This window comes from Sus scrofa, chromosome 7 (assembly GCF_000003025.6).
Source record: "Sus scrofa isolate TJ Tabasco breed Duroc chromosome 7, Sscrofa11.1, whole genome shotgun sequence".
NCBI lineage: Eukaryota > Metazoa > Chordata > Mammalia > Artiodactyla > Suidae > Sus > Sus scrofa.
Window position 1 is genome coordinate 92,398,971 of NC_010449.5, and position 17,868 is coordinate 92,416,838.

Consider the following 17,868-nt stretch of genomic DNA (forward strand, 5'->3'; position numbering starts at 1 on the left):
CTTTCTCAACTTCGGCACTGTTGACACTTCAGCTAGGAGAATCCTTGGTTCTAGGGGTTGTCTTGTGCATTGTAAGATGTTTAGCAGCATCTCCAACTTCTGCCCAAAAAATGCCAGTAGCATCCCTTCCGCCCTCGCCAGTCGTGACAACCAAAAATATCTCCAGACATTGCCAAATGCCCCTGGGGCTGGGGATCACCTCCCTGCCTCCAGGGAGAACCACTGCTCTGGAAAAAGGCCATGAGCCATAGAAAGGGGTCCCCTGGTCCTCCACAGGTCCATCCCCCATCTCCCTACCTGCTCCTGGGTCTGCCTCCACACCTCATCCCCACCCCAGGCCTGGCTGGGATGTCTCCCCCAACATTCACTGGAAGAAGCAATGCCAATTCCCCAGCAAATGAGCTACCAGAGTTGGCCTCCAAGAGCAGGCAGCCCACTGCATCTTGGGAAGGCAGCCTTGTCCAGCTGGTGGCAATTAGCTGATGAGCTGACTCAGCAAGAATGGCCAGCGCTTGGCCAGGGAGTGGTCAGTGGAGGCGTCTAGGGGCTAAAAGAGGAAGCCAGAGCTCAGAGATGAGCCAGGCATGGCAGGCATGAGACTGAGGCAAGGCCACAGGTGGTATGCAAGGGCACTAACCTGGGAACTTTCTGCTTGGCCAGCAGCCGGCCCCTGAGAAGGCCACAGAGGGCTGAAAGGGGGCTCAGAGCCCCAGCTGCTAGGCACTACCTCCCAGAGACCCCAAAAGTCCAGCCAGGCTAGACTCCAAACATTCAGTCAACCCAGGCTGGCCACTCTTGGAACCTCACACCGGGTTGGGGGCACAAAGCTTCCAGTGGGACAGGTTTTATACATTCCAGCAAAGGTAACGACGAGAGCCCTACAAAGAAGGTGTGGAGGAGGAAACCGGCCGGCTTCACGGAGGAGGTGACTTTGGAGCCAGTTTTGTCAGTTGAGGAGGGGTTCGCCAGGCAGAGAGGCTGATGGAGGAAGGGCATTCAGGGGAAGGGTGCCCAGTCCTTGCACAGGGCAGAGCTGCCTAAAAAACAGGGAAAGGCTGCAGCTCTGAGGGGGGGTTGGTGTCGGACCCCTGGTGGGCAGCACGGCCCTTAGGTCATGGGGTGGGGGGTGTGGTGTGTTTGAGACTGGCTGGCGGCCGTGTGAAGAATAGGCAGTTTGACTCTGCCTCCCTCTCTCCCATCTCACCACTGAAGTTCACGTCACCTTGATGCCAAAATCAAGGTATTCTGGTCTCAGCAAGCTGGCCATTGTTCCTGCAAGAAACCAATCTTGAGTATAACTTGGCCTTGGAGAAAAAAAAAAAAAGGACTTCCCATCATGGCACAACAGAAACAAATCAGACTAGGAACCATGAGGTTGCAGGTTTGATCCCTGGCCTTGCTCAGTGGGTTAAGGATCCGGCGTTGCCATGAGCTGTGGTGTAGATCACAGATGAGGCTCAGATCTGGCGTTGCTGTGGCTGTGGTGTAGATAGACCGGCAGCTGTAGCTCCCATGAGACCCCTAGCCTGGGAACCTCCATATGCCACAGGTGCGGCCCTAAAAAGCCAATAATAATAATAATAATAATAATAATAACTTGGCCTTGGTCAGTTCCCTGGGGAAGACACTTTAGGCCCCCCTTGCCCTGCCCAGCAAGAAGACAAGGTAGCAGTCCCCTCACCCAAGACCCAGGGGCAGGAGACAGGACATGGAGGGTTTGGGATACGGTCTAAACATCTTGCTGTCACTGAGTTCTCATCACTTGCCGTGATCAGGGATGCGGTGGTTCATGTTTTCCCTCCTCACTATGCACTGGCCCACGGGGACCACCCCTTTCCTCCGGGCCATTCTGGAAAGTCAGCCAGGCTGTAAGACCAGGCTTCCATTGCCCCAGGTCAGGGAGAGGATCAGAGAGGACCAGGGTCCCCAGGGCCCAGCCTCTGCCAGAGGAGCCTCCTCCCTCCTGCTCTGCCCCGTGGGTCTGTCCCATCCCACCCAGTCCCGGGAAAGGGCTGGAACAATTTCCATTTCCAGCATGTTTGGGCCTCTCCTTTCTTGCTCAGGTAGCTTTTCTGGGAAAATCTAGAACAGCTGGGCGGGCTTTTCGGGACTGGTGATCTCGTGTGCTGCTGAAGGACTTTTCTTCAGGGAACCTCAAAACCTCTTCCAAGAAATAGGGGTTGTGCCAGCTGTGGCTGGACCCACCCAGAGAAGGAGGGTCACACACCAATCCGGTGGCACTTTTGGCAGTGGAATGGATGCTCTAAAAGGCTGGCTCCAAGGGAAGCAAAACGACAGACTCCAAAAGCTGAAACTGCATCCCTAATAAAAATTATTTGAGGTTAAAACAAGAGTTGCCTTTCTATGGAAATCTATACAAACCTAATAAACACATAATAAGGGTGTGTGTGTGTGTGTGTGTGTGTGTGTGTGTTGCAGACAGCAGGTGGAATAGACCAAGATGTGATCTCAGGCCGCCTTTCTCTATCCTTCTTCGGTGACAGACAACTGACGCTGCCTCTAACCTGAAAGTCGTCCCTCCAAGGCTCTGCACCAAGGCTGCCTTCTCCTCCCCTGTCCCTGGCAAGGCCCAGATCCCCCACTTCATGGGAGACAGCCACCGTAGGCCCCCGACCCTCTTACGGACACTGTATATCCTACCTAAGAGATGAAGCCATTGCTTTGCAATGTCCTTCTGGCCACCCATCATTTCCCACAAACTCTCCCCACTTCCTGTTTAGCTCCCCCACCCCACTGGCCATTCCCACCAATCTTAGATGCCACCACCAGATTCACCTTCCTGAAATACTCCTTCAGTTGGTTACCCATCCTTGTCCAAAGCCCATGGTCCAAAATCCCTCCCAAGATACTCAAGACCCTGCACAGACTGATCTTCCACCTCTGGTCCTTCCCAACATGAAGTCTCCCCCGCATAGGTCACCGACCGCTCACCTTTGCCATGTGTGCCTTCCTCCCTCCCCGCCCTTCCAGATCCTTCCCACCTCTCCTTAGGAGCCAGTGCTGCCAGGAAGCCTTCCCATCACCAGTCCCCTTCCACTGAGTCTGCTGCCCAGGAGATCGAGTTACCTCCTTGGGTTCAGATCCAAAACTCTCCCTTCTCCAAAGGCCTCATTATCTGTACTTCTCCCTCTGTCCTCATTAACACACTGCCTAGGTTGTGAACTGTCTCCCCCAAGAAGCTGGCTTGCCAGATTTAGCAAATAAAAACATAGTACTCCCAGTTAAATTTGATGATTTTTTTTTTCTTTTTTCGGGCCACACCCGAGGCATATGGAGGTTCCCAGGCTAGGGGTTGAATTGGAGCTACAGCTGCCGGCCTACACCACAGCCACAGCAACACAGGATCCAAGCAGTGTGTGTGACCTACGCCACAGCTCACAGCAACGCCAGACCCCCAACCCACTGAGAGAGGCCAACGATGGAACCCGCATCCTCATGGATACTAATCGGATTTGTTTCCGAGTGCCACAACGGAAACGCCTAAATTTGAATTTTAAACAAGCAACAACAAAACGTTTCAGTCTAAGTCTATCCCATGTAATATTGGAACATACTTGCACTAAAAACTTAATTTCTGTTGATCTAAAATTCAAATTTAACTGGGCATCCTGTATTTTCTCTGGCCACCCAACAGAGAAAGCACAAGCCCTTGTCTGGTGCTTTCCACCTCCCTTGGGCTTTGACACTCAGAGTATTCTCCAGGACCTGTATTGTTGATTGATTTCTTTTATATTTGGCAGAGAATTAATTGCCAGCTTTCATCTGCTGTTAGCCCTAAGACCCAGAGTCCATTTAAACAGCTTTGGTCCAGTCTGAACATCTGTAACAAGCACAAAGCAGGCCGCCTATGAGAATATCTCTGCCTCGACTTCCTCATTTTCCTTCTGAACCCTCCTCCTCAAAACGGTACTGGCAGCAGATGGGTTTCAGGTAATAAAACAGAGTGTCTCTTGCTAACCGAAGGAGCCAGAGGCTCTGGAGCCAACCTACCTGGGCTTAAAGCTCAGGTCAACTGTGTAGTGGCTGCGGGGCCTTGAGCAACAATTTAGCATCTGTGAATCAAGGATAATAATATTGCTTGACTTAGAGGGTTGCCGTGAGGTTTTTTGGTTTTTGCTCTTTTTAGGGCCTCACCTGCAGCATATGGAAGTTCCCAGGCCAGGGGTCAAACTGGAGCTGCAGCTGCTGGCCTACGCCACAGTCACAGCAATGCCGGATCCCTAACCCACTGAGCGAGGCCAGGGAACGAACCCAAATCCTCATGGATACTAGTCGGGTTCATAACCCACTGAGCCATCAGAGGAACACCTGCACGGAGAATTAAACGAGGTAGTGTGTGGAAATTGACGAGTATGCTACTCTCATTGGCGGGCACTCAATAAACGCGAGCTGACATTGGCGGTGTTTATCGGAGTCTGCACAGGGCCATTGGCATCAGCACACTCTCCTGTCTCTAGCTAAGCCATCAGGGTGAAGCCCACAGTGGTGGTCCTGTGAGGATAGGCAACAGAGCTCTGGGGGTCAAAAGGGGTCACTCCAGGGAGAAAGGTTTCCACTGGGGACTCGCCACCCTAGGTGAGGGGGAGCAAGCATGACAGTGGTTTCCTTCCCCTAAGACTGCAGTCTGCCCCCACTTCTCCACTTATACTGCAAACCATTGCTCTCCCTTTTGAAGCCCCCAAAGAATGTGTCTCACATCTTTGAGAGCTTGTTTGGAGGTTCTAGCAGGGGAGTGCAGCTACTTGTATACCCTTGACGGAAGAACAGTTCTCCTCTATCGGAGATGATTGTTCTCTTCAACCAAGCACGCAGCTTCGGGAGGGACGCGCCTGGAACAGGGAGGGAGGAAGGGGACACCTGCCTAGCCAGCCAGATCAGCCCAATCAACCCTGGCGATCCATGGGGTGACAGATGTCGCAGCCAGGTCGCCCTCACATCCTCAGCTCTTTAAAAGAGCCACACGAGCAGCTGACTGCTGTGATGAAATGGCTGGCAGGCTTCAGACGCCACCAGATGTGGACATCGGAAGAGCTACCCCTGGGATCCTTGGGACACGGAGGGAGACCTTCAGGGGAGGCACCTCCCACATCCAGATCCTTCCATGGCCTGTGACACAGCCTTGACTCTCTGAACCTCGGCATGGCTGGGGCAGCCTGGGCTCTTTGGCAGGACTCTAAATCAATTCAACAAAAGTCCTCAAAGATCAATTGGTTGAGTGACAACTCTTTCAAGTCACTAAATGCACTAATTTCACAAAAGCTTCTTGAATAGTCTCAATATGTTTTTCTTAACAGCAATTTAAGAAACTTTCAGTTTGTCCAAAGCTCAGAGACCTACAATGACTTACTGTTCTTATATGTTCATCTTATGAGTTTCTATTAAATATGCTATTTAATGAAAATATTTCACTTTTGCAATGAATAATACAAGAAATCTTGTGGAGTTCCCGTCGTGGTGCAGTGGTTAACGAATCCGACTAGGAACCATGAGGTTGCGGGTTCGGTCCCTGCCCTTGCTCAGTGGGTTAAGGATCCGGCGTTGCCGTGAGCTGTGGTGTAGGTTGCAGACGCGGCTCGGATCCTGCGTTGCTGTGGCTCTGGCGTAGGCCGGCGGCTACAGCTCCGATTAGACCCCTAGCCTGGGAACCTCCATATGCCACAGAAGCGGCCCAAAGAAATAGCAAAAAAAAAGACAAAAAAAAAAGAAAAAGAAATCTTGTGAAGAGTGTACTGAATTGAAGAGAATATATTCTTTTTTTTAATTATTTTATGGCCACACTCACGGGCCAGGGATTGATCCAAGTCACTGCTGCAACCTATGCCGCAGCTGTGGCAACCCCGGATCTTTTAACCCACTCTGCCAGGCTAGGGATCGAACCCACATCTCTGCAGCCACTCAAGCCACTGCAGTCAGATTCTTAACCCCCCGCACCATGGCGAGAACTCCTAGAATATATTCTTAAAGCACAGTTACTATCACGTTCAAGCAGAATGCAATCACGTGTTTATGGAGAACATAGCCATTGAATATATTTCAGAAAATTATGGTTTATAACAATTTTGGTAAGTCGACCAACTTGGTAAATTCAAAGAATTGGTGAATTGATTCCTGAGTACCTTGGCTTTCAGAGAATCAGTCTGCTTCTCATGAGCGACAATCAGCTTCTCCCTCTTGTCATTCATTTATTTACAGTTAGATTCTGAGAACTTCTAGAACCGTGGTTCTCAAACATGAATGCACATTAGCACCACTTTGCAGCTTGGCTGAACTGCTGATGCTGGAATACAGCCCAGGGGATTCTGAGTCTAGGTGGATGGAGCTGGGCCTGGGAATTAACATTGAGTATAGATTTCAAGGTTACTTGGATGCCACTAGACCCCACACCTCACTTTGAGAATCAATTTTGGGGAGTTCCCGTCGTGGCGCAGTGGTTAATGTATCCGACTAAGAACCATGAGGTTGCGGGTTCGGTCCCTGCCCTTGCTCAGTGGGTTAACGATCCGGCGTTGCCGTGAGCTGTGGTGCAGACGCAGCTCGGATCCCGCGTTGCTGTGGCTCCAGCATAGGCCGGTGGCTACAGCTCCGATTCAACCCCTAGCCTGGGAACCTCCATATGCCGCGGGAGTGGCCCAAGAAATAGCAACAATAACAACAACAACAACAACAAAAAGACAAAAGACAAAAAAAAAAAAAAAAAAAAAAGAGAATCAATTTTGGGGTGATAGAAAAATGGCTAATAATGAAGAGTTACTATGCTATTCTAACGTAGGATTTTTTTTTCTTTTTAATCTGCTTTAAAATGACATCTAACATTAGCACTAACTTTGTAAATAATAAAATCACTTGTATCCCACCATTCTAACCATATATATATAAATATATATATATATACATACATATATGTTTGTTTTTTGTTTTTTTTATTTTTTGTCTTTTTAGAGCTGCCCTCAAGGCATACAGAGTCCCCAGGCCAGGGGTTGAATCAGCTCTGATTCACAGCAACATGGGATCCAAACCACACCTCTGCAGCCTACACCACAGCTCACGGCAATGCCAGATACTTAACCCACAGAGCAAGGCCAGGGATCAAACCCACATCCTCATGGATACTAGTTGGTCCTAACCTGCTGAGCCACGACAGGAACGCCCCAAATTATTTTTTTGCAAACAGCCTTTGATATGAATGCACACTTCACGGATTACCAGAATGTATTAACTTATATTCTACCTTTTCCATTTACTACCATGTAAGAAACATGGCCCATCATTCTTCAAAGACATTATCACTGTCTTTTCTAATGGTTCTGTGTATATTTGCTATCATTTATGCAACCAGTCCTCTAATCTTCTCTATCTCCTTTGTGCTAAGTTGGTTCCAATTTTTAGCAGCAGCAAACATCTTCAAACATGCAGTTTTTTGTTTCTGTTGAATAATTTCCTTAGAATTCATTTCCAGGACCCATATTTTAGTGGCATGGTGGGAAATCTACAGTCGTTTCCTGCAGTGAGTCAAGAGTAGAAGTAAGGTCCAAAGGCCATTCCTAGGATGCCACGAAACATGAATATTGTAATCCTCCATAGTCACTCCCGTGGAGCCCTGGGAATAAAGATCACAGTTAGTGTTACAGATCAACTTAAAGTCAGGTCATTGATGAAACTGGGAACAAGTATGGCTTCTTAGCTTCTTACAGAACCATGCTCCTTGTGTATCATGTATTGGGAAGTCCTGAGACTATGGGTCCTTAATGAGTCCTGTGTTCGATGCATAATAAAGATACAGCACTTAGCTCATTAACAGCCTGGCATCATTGAATTACATCATTAACACTCTTTGCCACATCATCCAAAGCATCAACATACCATCCGGAGGCGTCCCAGTGCGTCCCAAGACCTTGGGAAGCATGGAGCCACCTTCCCCAATCCCCACTCTGTCCTGTCCCCAGCTGCTCCACCAGTAGAAGGTGGAAGTGGAGGTCTGGATGAAACGAAGACCATTAGCCAAGTATCACTTCCTATTTACAATGGATGTCCTGACAGTGTGCACAGGAATCAGGAAAAACCAGGAGGAACAATCTGGTTGCCCTCTAGATGTTTTGACATAAAGTGGCTATTCTAAATTCCCCTCCAGGAGGACCCAGCATCTTTGTCTTGTTGACACCTTAGGAAGAGTTCAATGAATAGCTGTTGGTTGAGTAAATGAGGAGATGGCCTTTGCCTGGTTTCACAGACCCCCTCAGGCTGCCTGTCCCCCAGACTGCTTCTCCCTGATGTGCTCTGTAGGGGGCACTCTCACTATGGCCTTTGTTGCGGCCAATTCCTGGGATGCAGGTAGCTGTGTCTCCATCCTGGCAGTGCTGACCTGAGCTTTATTTGTCTCCTTGATCTGACCTCTGGAAGCTGTCAACAGGGCTCACCCTCCAAAGGGGCTCCGAACCTGCCAAAAGGCAGGCAGGCGGGTACATCAAAAGCAGACTGTGTGCAGGACGTTTGTGAGCTGACTGACCACTCTAGCAGCTACGGAGCTCGTGAGGCATCATGGGAACATCCTCTGCCTGGAAACTGGACCTCAGGTTCTTCCCCAGCTGTCTTCGCCATCTCTCTCCAGGCTGCTTGAGTTTTCCTCCTTGGCCAATCAAGCAGCATCTCTCTGCAGGTCTTGATCTCTTCTTCTGAGATCTGGCCACCCCAGCTAGAAAGACAGATTGCAAACTTAGAGCCAAGGTTATCCTTCCTTCCTGGATTCTCTGCTTCCTCTCAGGCCTGGGATCCCAATAGGTCTCAATGGGGATACCTAAACCTCCTGATCTCATTTTACAACCATCAAGAATCAATCAGGGAGTTCCTGTCATGGCTCAGTGGTTAACGAATCCGACTAGGAACCATGAGATTGCGGGTTCGGTCCCTGGCCTTGCTCAGTGGGTTAAGGATCCGGGGTTGCCATGAGCTGTGGAAGTAGGTCGCAGATGCGGCTTGGATCCCGTGTTGCTGTGGCTCTGGTGTAGGCCGGTGGCTACAGCTCTGATTGGACCCCTAGCCTGGGAACTTCCATATGCCATGGGAGCGGCCCTAGAAAAGGCAAAAAGACAAAAAGACAAAAAAAAAAAAAAAAAAAACGAATCAATCAGGAATCAATCCATTGGAGACGCATTAAAGGCGGAGCCTTGGTCCCACCAACTGCAGACCATCCATTCAGCGAGGAAGCTACCTGCACTCTGCTTCCTGGAATTCTGCCTCTCAGGTAAAAAGTAGAGAGGAGGCTTCCTGTCCCAGGACAGCTGTCAAGAGATGAGCGAAAGAGGGCGGCCCGGGTCCAGTTGGCCCAGGTTGAGGCCCAGACATTCAGACACCTCCTGGTTCCCACGCTCAGGCAGCAGGCCTGAAGCAGAACTGGTTTCATAATCTCACCTCTGCCAGTGCTTTTTGCATAATGATCTGTCTTTTGGTTCCCACATCACAATCATAGTATTTATCTATGCAAAACAGCACCTACTTAAAAAAAAAAAAAAAAGAAAGAAAGAAAGAAAGAAAAAAACACCACCATTGGCCCAACCCTTCATTAGAGTATAATACACAAGCCCTGGGCACACCCTGGGTGGAACCAGCGCCCAGACTGGTTCGGTTTTAGGCTCTTAGGCCTCCCTGGTGCTCCTCATTCTGGCTCGGTCCCCACCCTCTCCTCGTTCCCCCTGAATGAGCTGTGCTAGTCCCCAAATCCACGCAGTGGGAGATGGCAGAGGAGCACTTTGGGAACAAGAGATCAGTCCTCGAGGGGTCCTTACCTCCCCAGAGGACTGCTCTCCCCACAATGTTATCTCTAAACCCCTTCCTTTGCTTTCAGCCCAATTTGTACCGTATTTGCTGACGAGTGACCTATTTTCACTTTTGCTTCTCATTAGAATCAAAGCACCATGAGAAAAGGCACCAGGGTACAATTCTTAGGGCTTAGACCAGTACTTGGCCCATAGTAGGCCCTCATTAAGTATCTGTGGGATGCCTGATTTAATTGTTGCCTTCGCAGTAATACATTCCATGATTGTTTCTTTGCCAAACTATTCCCAGACCCCACCCCCTTTGTTTCCTTAAACAATCCTTTCAATCCTTAATGCCCCGGGTCTTGGAAATAATAGTTGAAATGTCTTCATTTTGAACAATAATGTTATGCTTTTTTATTGTTCGAGTGATTTCAATTTAGTGTGCAATATTTGATCTACAGAAAGGAAAGGAAAAAAAATAGAACACCCCGCCTGTACTCACCAACCCAACCCGGGCTCCCAACCCACCCCCACCCCCACCCCCATCCCCATCCCAACACCCATGACAAAGCATCACTCTTACTGCAGAAGCCCCCAGGCGGTCCTGATGCCCCTGGACCTTCCTCCTCCCTCCCCTTCAAAGGAACGTATATCCCAGGTTTGGTGACCATCTGAAATTTTTTACAGTCTATATATTAAGTTTGCCATCAGATAAAGGGTCACACTATTTTCCTTCCAAAGCTTTTTGTTCTCTTGCTGTTTGGGTTTAGGGGACAATTTGAACCATACAGGGCACAGTATATCCTACAAGTCGGGGTCAGCCCTGTGTTCTCAGCCTCAGCTCCACCCGTGTGCCACACCTGCTCTGTGGCCCAGATTCTCGATCTGTAAAACGGCACTAATAATACCTGTCTCTTCCCGACTCCTCAGTGTGCAGATGAGTGAGATAAATGTCAAGTGCCTGCAGCATCAGTCAAGGAAGAAAGGCGCTGGATAACCCAAGAGGACAGGTAGGACATGAAGTATCAGCAAGCACTCGAAGCAGATTTCTCACACCTAAGAAGGGTGGGTTGAGCGCCTTCTCCCTCCAGTGCCCAGCCCCCAAAACCAGCACCTTCCTACAACACAGGCAGCTCTGCCTCGTCTCCCTGGGGCGACCTCCCATCAATGCTATGTCATGACACAGTGTCACCTCTGGCCACGGGAGACTCATTTCATCAGCAGGATTGGCAATTTCTTGCCCACACTACATCTGGATCTTTCCTGTCTCCCGGTGGCATTCCGGGAGAAGTGGGGAGAATGTCCCAGCAGAAGCACCCCAGCCGAAGCTGTGACAGTGAGGTCCATGCAATCGCACCAAGGAAGCACAATACAATTGCCCAGGGGCAGGGGGCGGGGGGCGGGGGTGTCTCTGAAATTGAGACTCGATGCTCCCAGGACTCCAAGAGAAAAAGTTGAAAAACACAAAGTTGACATCAAAGCATAATCATAAAAAGTAGATTGTTCCAGAGTTCCCGTCGTGGCTCAGTGGTTAACGAATCTGACTAGGAACCATGAGGTTGCGGGTTCGATCCTTGGCCTTGTTCAGGGGGTTAAGGATCCGGCGTTGCTGTGAGCTGTGGTGTAGGTCGCAGACGTGGCTCAGATCTGGCGTTGCTGTGGCTGGGGTGTAGGCCGGCAACTGTAGCTCTGATTAGACCCCTAGCCTGGGAACCTCCATATGCTGTGGGTACAGCCCTAGAAAAGACAAAAAAAAAAAAGTAGGTCGTTCCCACTGCAGCTCAGTGGATTATGAACACAACTAGTATCCATGAGGATGCAGGTTCGATCCCTCACCTCTCTCAGTAGGTTAAGAATTTGGTGTTGCCACAAGCTGCAGTATAAGTTGCAGACACCACTCGGATCCCATGTAGCCGTAGCTGTGGCGTAGGCTGGCAGCTGCAGCTCTGATTTGACTTCTAGCCTGGAAACTTCCACATGCTTGGGTGCGGCCCTAGAAAGAAAAAAAACGAAAGTAGATCATTCCCACCCATAGCCATCTACCCACAATCGCACAGGAGACTTCAAATCTGGGAACCACGGAGGGAGCAGCAAAGCGAGACTCTTTAGCTGGTCCCTGAAGCTCCTGATGGGAGGCAGGATAGTCAGAGGACAGAGGCTCTAGACTGGGGTTTGCCGGAGACACCCACACTTGATTGATGAGTGGAGGCCTCCGAGGTCGTGTGCCGGTGTGGTTGGTGGAAGACAGGGGCGAGCTGGGGAGGTAAAAGAGTTCACCAACACAGATGTTATCTATGATGCAGAAGTCACTGTCATCGGAAAATATTCCCACATGTGCTAAGTGCTTTCAACACTCAAGCGAGAGAGGTGATTCAGAAGGCTGAGGTTGCAGACAAGAGTAAGTAGGGGAGCAGCATGTGGCTCCCGTCCCTGAATCTCCAGGATTCACCGCAAATTCCAGGCACCCATCCTGTGGCTCGTATGCTAGACAACCCTGGGGGCAGACACTGCTCCTGGGGAAATCTCAAGAGGTAGGCAGAGGGGAGAACCGCCCTGGAACTCCAGCATGGGGTGGCACAGGAGGCTACAGAGAAGGACTGAAAGGCAAGGCCATTGTTGGGAATATTCCAGGGGAGGAGAAAGAAATCTGGGCTAGCAGAGATGGGGGAGTGAGTTCAGCTACTTACTCTCTGTGTGACCTTGGGTGACTCATTTCATCTTTCAGGGCTGCAGTTGCCTCATTTGTAACAAACACGAGGGGCCTGGATCAGACTGCTTCTAAGGTCCCATCACATTTATATCCTAAGGACAGTATCCGAGGCCAGGGAAGAGACCAACATTGGACGCCTCCTTAATGGCATGCTCTGAGCCACCTGCATATAACAGAGGGTAGAATTAGAGCCTGTATCTGGGAAGTGTCAGAACAAGTTGTCTGGCCCTGCTTCCCACAGTCACACACAGCATCCCGACCTCATTGCCCTGGTGGTCAGGGTCTGAGCCAATGGGACTCCAGGTTGGGCAACCCGATGCTGGCTCAGGTGCTTCTGCTGCCTGTGACTTCAGGCAAGGCAGTTATCTTTTGGCGGTGCCTGTTTCCTCATCTCTAATCATCTTTGCCTCCTCCTTGCCTGCTGAGGAAGCTGTGAGAATGTGCATAAAGCACTTAACTTTCAAGGGGAGAAGAGTCCCACGTAAACAGAAGAGAATGATTGTTGTGACAGCTGCTTGGTTCCCTGAACTGTCCTCCAGCCCTTCATTGGCTGTGGCCAGAAACTAACCTGTGTGAGTCACCACTGTCTTGTTCTCAAGGTCGGTTCGGAGAATTCCCCCTGAGCATCAAGTTCATGTCTAGTCTCACAGCCGAGTGACGAGACATAGAAAAGCAAGGCTGAGAAAACAAGGTGCCACACTTCCCTAACATCTGATTTCACTTCGCTTTTTACCACCAGGCTAGACTTCATAAAGGTAGGGACATCAGGGCCACCACGCTGCCTGAGTGCAGAGGGCACCATTCGCCAGCATTCAGTTGGCCCTTAGCAAATATTTGTTGAATAAATGAATGAATGGAAGGCAAAAACTGCACAGATGAGATGTGGGTGAAAGGAAGGAAACCAGTATTTTCTTCATGTCCATCCTGTGCCAAGGGCAGTTTCTGTTTTTATTTCATTTGTTCCTCTCCACAGCCCAATGGAATCAAAATTATTCTCCCACTTTATTGTTGGGCAAACTGAGGCTCAAACAGGAAGTAGTTCAGCAAGGTCTCACCCTCTATAAGTGCTCCCATTGGCTGGATTCCAGCCACAATACTTTGAATGGGCACGGGAAGTAGGCAACCCCCCCCCTTTTTTTTTTTGTCTTTTTTGCTATTTCTTTGGGCCGCTTCCGAGGCATATGGAGGTTCCCAGGCTAGGGGTTGAATCGGATCTGCAGCCCCCGGCCTATGCCAGAGCCACAGCAACGCCGGATCCGAGCCGCGTCTGCAACCTACACCACAGCTCACGGCAACGCCAGATCGTTAACCCACTGAGCAAGGGCGGGGATCGAACCTGCGACCTCATGGTTCCTAGTCGGATTCGTTAACCACTGCACCATGACGGGAACTCCAAGGCAACCCCTTTGAACCAAGATCGGCTGAGACATCTTCTTGGACAAGGGTCTGAACCGAGCAAGCAAACAAGTACATGTGTCCCAGATAGGCCAGGACAGCCCTCAGTCCTATAGGACTTGGCTTGGTTTGTCCTGGACCAGCAGGGTAACAGCATGGGAAGGGTGTTGCTCTGAGAGGAGGGAAGGCCTTATCAAAGCCGCCTCTCAGGTAGCTCAACACAGGTGAGAAAGAACTCACGTTTCTGGAGGATCTCAGACCTTTCAGGGGAGCCAGCGGAGCTTGGACTGTCCCTTCTCCCTTCCTTTTTGCCCATTTTTCACACCCACCCTCCCATCACATACACACACCAAACCCCTGATTCTGGGTCTCCCTCCAAATACGTAGACACCTAGTGTATTTCTTTGTAACCAAGGAAAATCCTTGGTTCACCTAGTGTATTTCTTTGTAACCAAGGAAAATCCTTGGTTCCCCAAAGATGGGCAAAGACTGACAGGCAGGAGCACAGGCGATAGGAATTATTTCAAGAAGCCCAGGCCTTGGGGCACCACTCCCTGCTGGGACATTGAGGGGCACAGGACTGGCATGGCTGCCTGGCCCTGGAGACCGACCTAGGCCCAGCCCCTCTGTCCCTGAGCTTTGTTGACTGTCACTCCTCCCCTGATAGAGGAGCAATAATCTCTGGTCTGCTATCAGAAGGAACCTGTGTTTTTGAACACCTGCACTGAGCTTGTTTGAGTGTGCAGTCTTTAAAAAGCCCAGGTGGAGGAGCGCGTCTTATTTACTCAGGCTTCCAGCTCTTGTAAAGGAACTCCTGGCAGCTGAAAGGTGCTTCCAGCTGAGTGTCTCTCCCAAGGTGTGGTGACTCCCCTCACCCGGGGCCCCATAACTGCCAGGTGCCCTGTCAGTCAGCCAACTGCTCGAAGCTTCCCTAGCTGCTGCCCAGGGCAAGGTGATGGGACTAGGCGAGCCCATCCAATATCTCTGCTCTTTCCAAAGAGCCGCCTGAGTCGTCTTCTAACCCCTAAGAGGTGGGAGTGTCTCGATGTGGAAAATCTGACAGGAGCTTTGCTCTCTAAGACCTGCAGAATAACTTCACTAGGAGTGCCCAGTGTGGCTCAGCAGGTTAAGAACCCAACTCGTATCCACGAGAATTCAGGTTCAATCCCACTGGCCTTGCTCAGTGGGTTAAGGATCCAGCAATGCTGTAAGCTGAGGTGTAGGCCGAAGCTGTCGCTCCAATTCAACCCCAGCCTGGAAACTTCCATATGCCACAGGTGCAGCTGTAAAAGGAAAAAGGGAGAAGAATTTCACTAGTCAGGGAACCCAAGACCAAGACTGGTGCTTTAATGTGTGAGGCTACATCCCGGCTCTGCCAGTTCCTACTACATTCACTTGCCAGGGCTGCCATCGCAAAATCCCCAAATCCCACAGAATTAAACACACTTACCCAGGCCTGTGGAGCTGGAAGTTCAAGATCAAGGCGTCAGCAGGTTTCTTCTGAGGCCTCTCTCCTTGGCTTAAGGGTGGCTGTCCTCTTGCTGTGTCCTCACCTGGCTTTTCCCTGTGCTTGTCCTCCACCCCTACCCTCTGTTTCTCTTTATAGGTCCAAATTTCTTTTTTCCCTAAAGCCACCTGGATTAGGGCCCAGCCTAATGGCCTCATTCTAACAAAATGCCTTCTTTAAAGGCCGTATCTCCCAATAGAGTCACATTCTGAGCTACTGAGGGCATAGAACTTCAACATACAAATTTTGGACACAGTTCAGCCCATGGCACCTGCCTTGGCCAAATCATGATCCCATCCTGTAACTTTATTTTCCTCACTTGGGACCCATTTCCAGGCCAGCAGGCTTTCTGAGGAAGGTGGTATGGTCGCATGCTTCAAGGAAGCACTGTGTCATGAATGTCAAGGACAGAGCAGGAAGCAGTCGAGAGCCCTCTGTAAACTGGACTTGAAGGGCCAGCGGCATCTGCATAGGAACACGAACCAGCTAGAGTTCGTCCCCCCTTTGGAATTCTGTCTCCTTACTTCCAAAGGCGTCATTTGTCCACTCTGATTTAGACACTTGCAGGTGACAAATTTCTGTCTCTGTAAAATATCTGATGCTTCTATTTCTGTATTACTATTAATTTTTCCCAGGCCTCAAAGGTAAAGAATTGAGTTAATCACACTAGTTCCTTCATGGTGTCACCATGCTCCCTGCATTCCTCCCAGCCCATCAGCCCCTGGACTAGTGTGTTTCTAGACAGCTTTTGATATGTATATGTCCTTGTAAAATATATGACAGTATTTCCTGGGGAGCTGTGTTAATTTACGAATGGCGTGCTCTAAATAGCATTTGGCTACCTGCATTTTTTTTTCCCCAGTTCTAAGATAACTGTCATATTTTAATAGGTGTGTGTACTTCCCTACTTCTAAGAGCTGTATTTCATAGTATGTGCCCATTGCAGCTAACTTATCTCTTCCCTTGGTGAGGGACAGCTAGGCTGCCACGGACAAAGCTGAAGTGACTATTCTAATGACCTGTGCAAGACTCACTCTTAAGGAATTCCTGTTGTGGCTTAGAGGAAACAAACCCAGCTAGTATCCATGAAAACATAGGTTTGCTCCCTGACCCTGCTCGGTGGGTTAAAGAGCCAGTGTGACTGTGAGCTGTGCTGTAGGTTGCAGACATGGTTCTGATCTGGCATTGTTGTGGCTATGGTGTAGGAGGGCAGCTTAGCTCTGATTCGACCGTAGCCTATGAAATTCTATATGTCGCACCTACAGCCCTGAAAAGCAAAAAAAAAAAATAATAATAATAATAATAAAGATGATCTTAATGAGAATCCCATTAAGGGGGTGTGTCCAGTGGACACACCCCTCTGGCGCTAAGCCCTTCCAGACTGCTCTCTGGGGTGGTGGGACCAAAACCGATCTATGTAACAAGGCACTCAGTATGGTGCTATTAATATTATCAGCTATTAACAAAAGAATTCTACGCTGGGGCATCAGAGTTTAACCTAGCTCTGCCACAGGCTGGCCTTGGGGTCCTATATGTCACATCACATGTCTGGGTCTTAGGATCCACTTCTGCCAAAGGAGGATTCCAGAACAAAGTCAACTCTGAGGCCAAGTCCAGCCCTTGGTGGAAAGACATCCAGGGCAGAGCAGGAACATGGAGGAGGAACAACATTGAGCCCCAAGTCCTGGCTTTGGAAACCTTAGCAATTTACTACAGAAGAAATTATTCTTCACTTTTAATTTGGAAATACACATGTAATAGGAATTCTTTGAGAATTAAATGAAATGCTGTTCATGGAGTCCTTGGCACTTTGAGATGTTCAAGCAAATCAATTCTCTTCTTTCTCTTTCTAACCCACACTCCTTCCCTGTTTTGTTTGGCTTGGTTTTAGTTGAAGAATTCGACTTGACTCTTCCGTCTCTCTCTCTCTCTCTCTTCCTTTTTTTTTTTTCTTCAGTCGTAAACACACACAGTAAAGTGCACTGATCTATTTTAATAACAGCTTTATTGATACATAATTCACATACTGTAAAATTTACCCTTTTAAAGTGTGAGATTCACCATGAGGATACAGGTTCGATCCCTGGCCTCACTCAGTGGGTTAGGGATCCGGCACTGCCGTGAGCTGTGGTGTAGGTCGCAGACAAGGCCTGAATCTGGCATTGCTGTGGCTGTGGTGTAGGCCAGCAACTACAGCTCCGATTCCCCCCCAGCCTGGGAACCTCCATATGCCACAGTGTGGTCCTAAAAAGACAAAAAGATATATAAATTAATTAAATAAAATAAAAATAAAGTGTGTGATTCAGTGGTTTCTACAGTATCCACAGAATGGTGCAACCCTCCCCACTATTTAAGAGCATTTTCATTCCACCCCAAATACTGTATCCATCAGTTGTCACTCCCATTGTCTCCTCCCCCTAACCTTTGGCAACCATTAATCTACTTCCTGTCTACTATTCTGGACATCTCAGATAAATGGGCTC

The 17,868-nt window shown here is 49.3% G+C and overlaps 1 long non-coding RNA gene across 1 annotated transcript; it reads right to left on the reverse strand.

Moving 5' to 3' along the window:
- Nucleotides 7,960-13,475, reverse strand: LOC110261624. The gene is made up of 3 exons (XR_002345987.1): nt 13,052-13,475; nt 12,461-12,646; nt 7,960-8,710 (listed from the first exon to the last, which is right to left on the reverse strand). It is a non-coding gene; the product is annotated as an uncharacterized LOC110261624 (long non-coding RNA).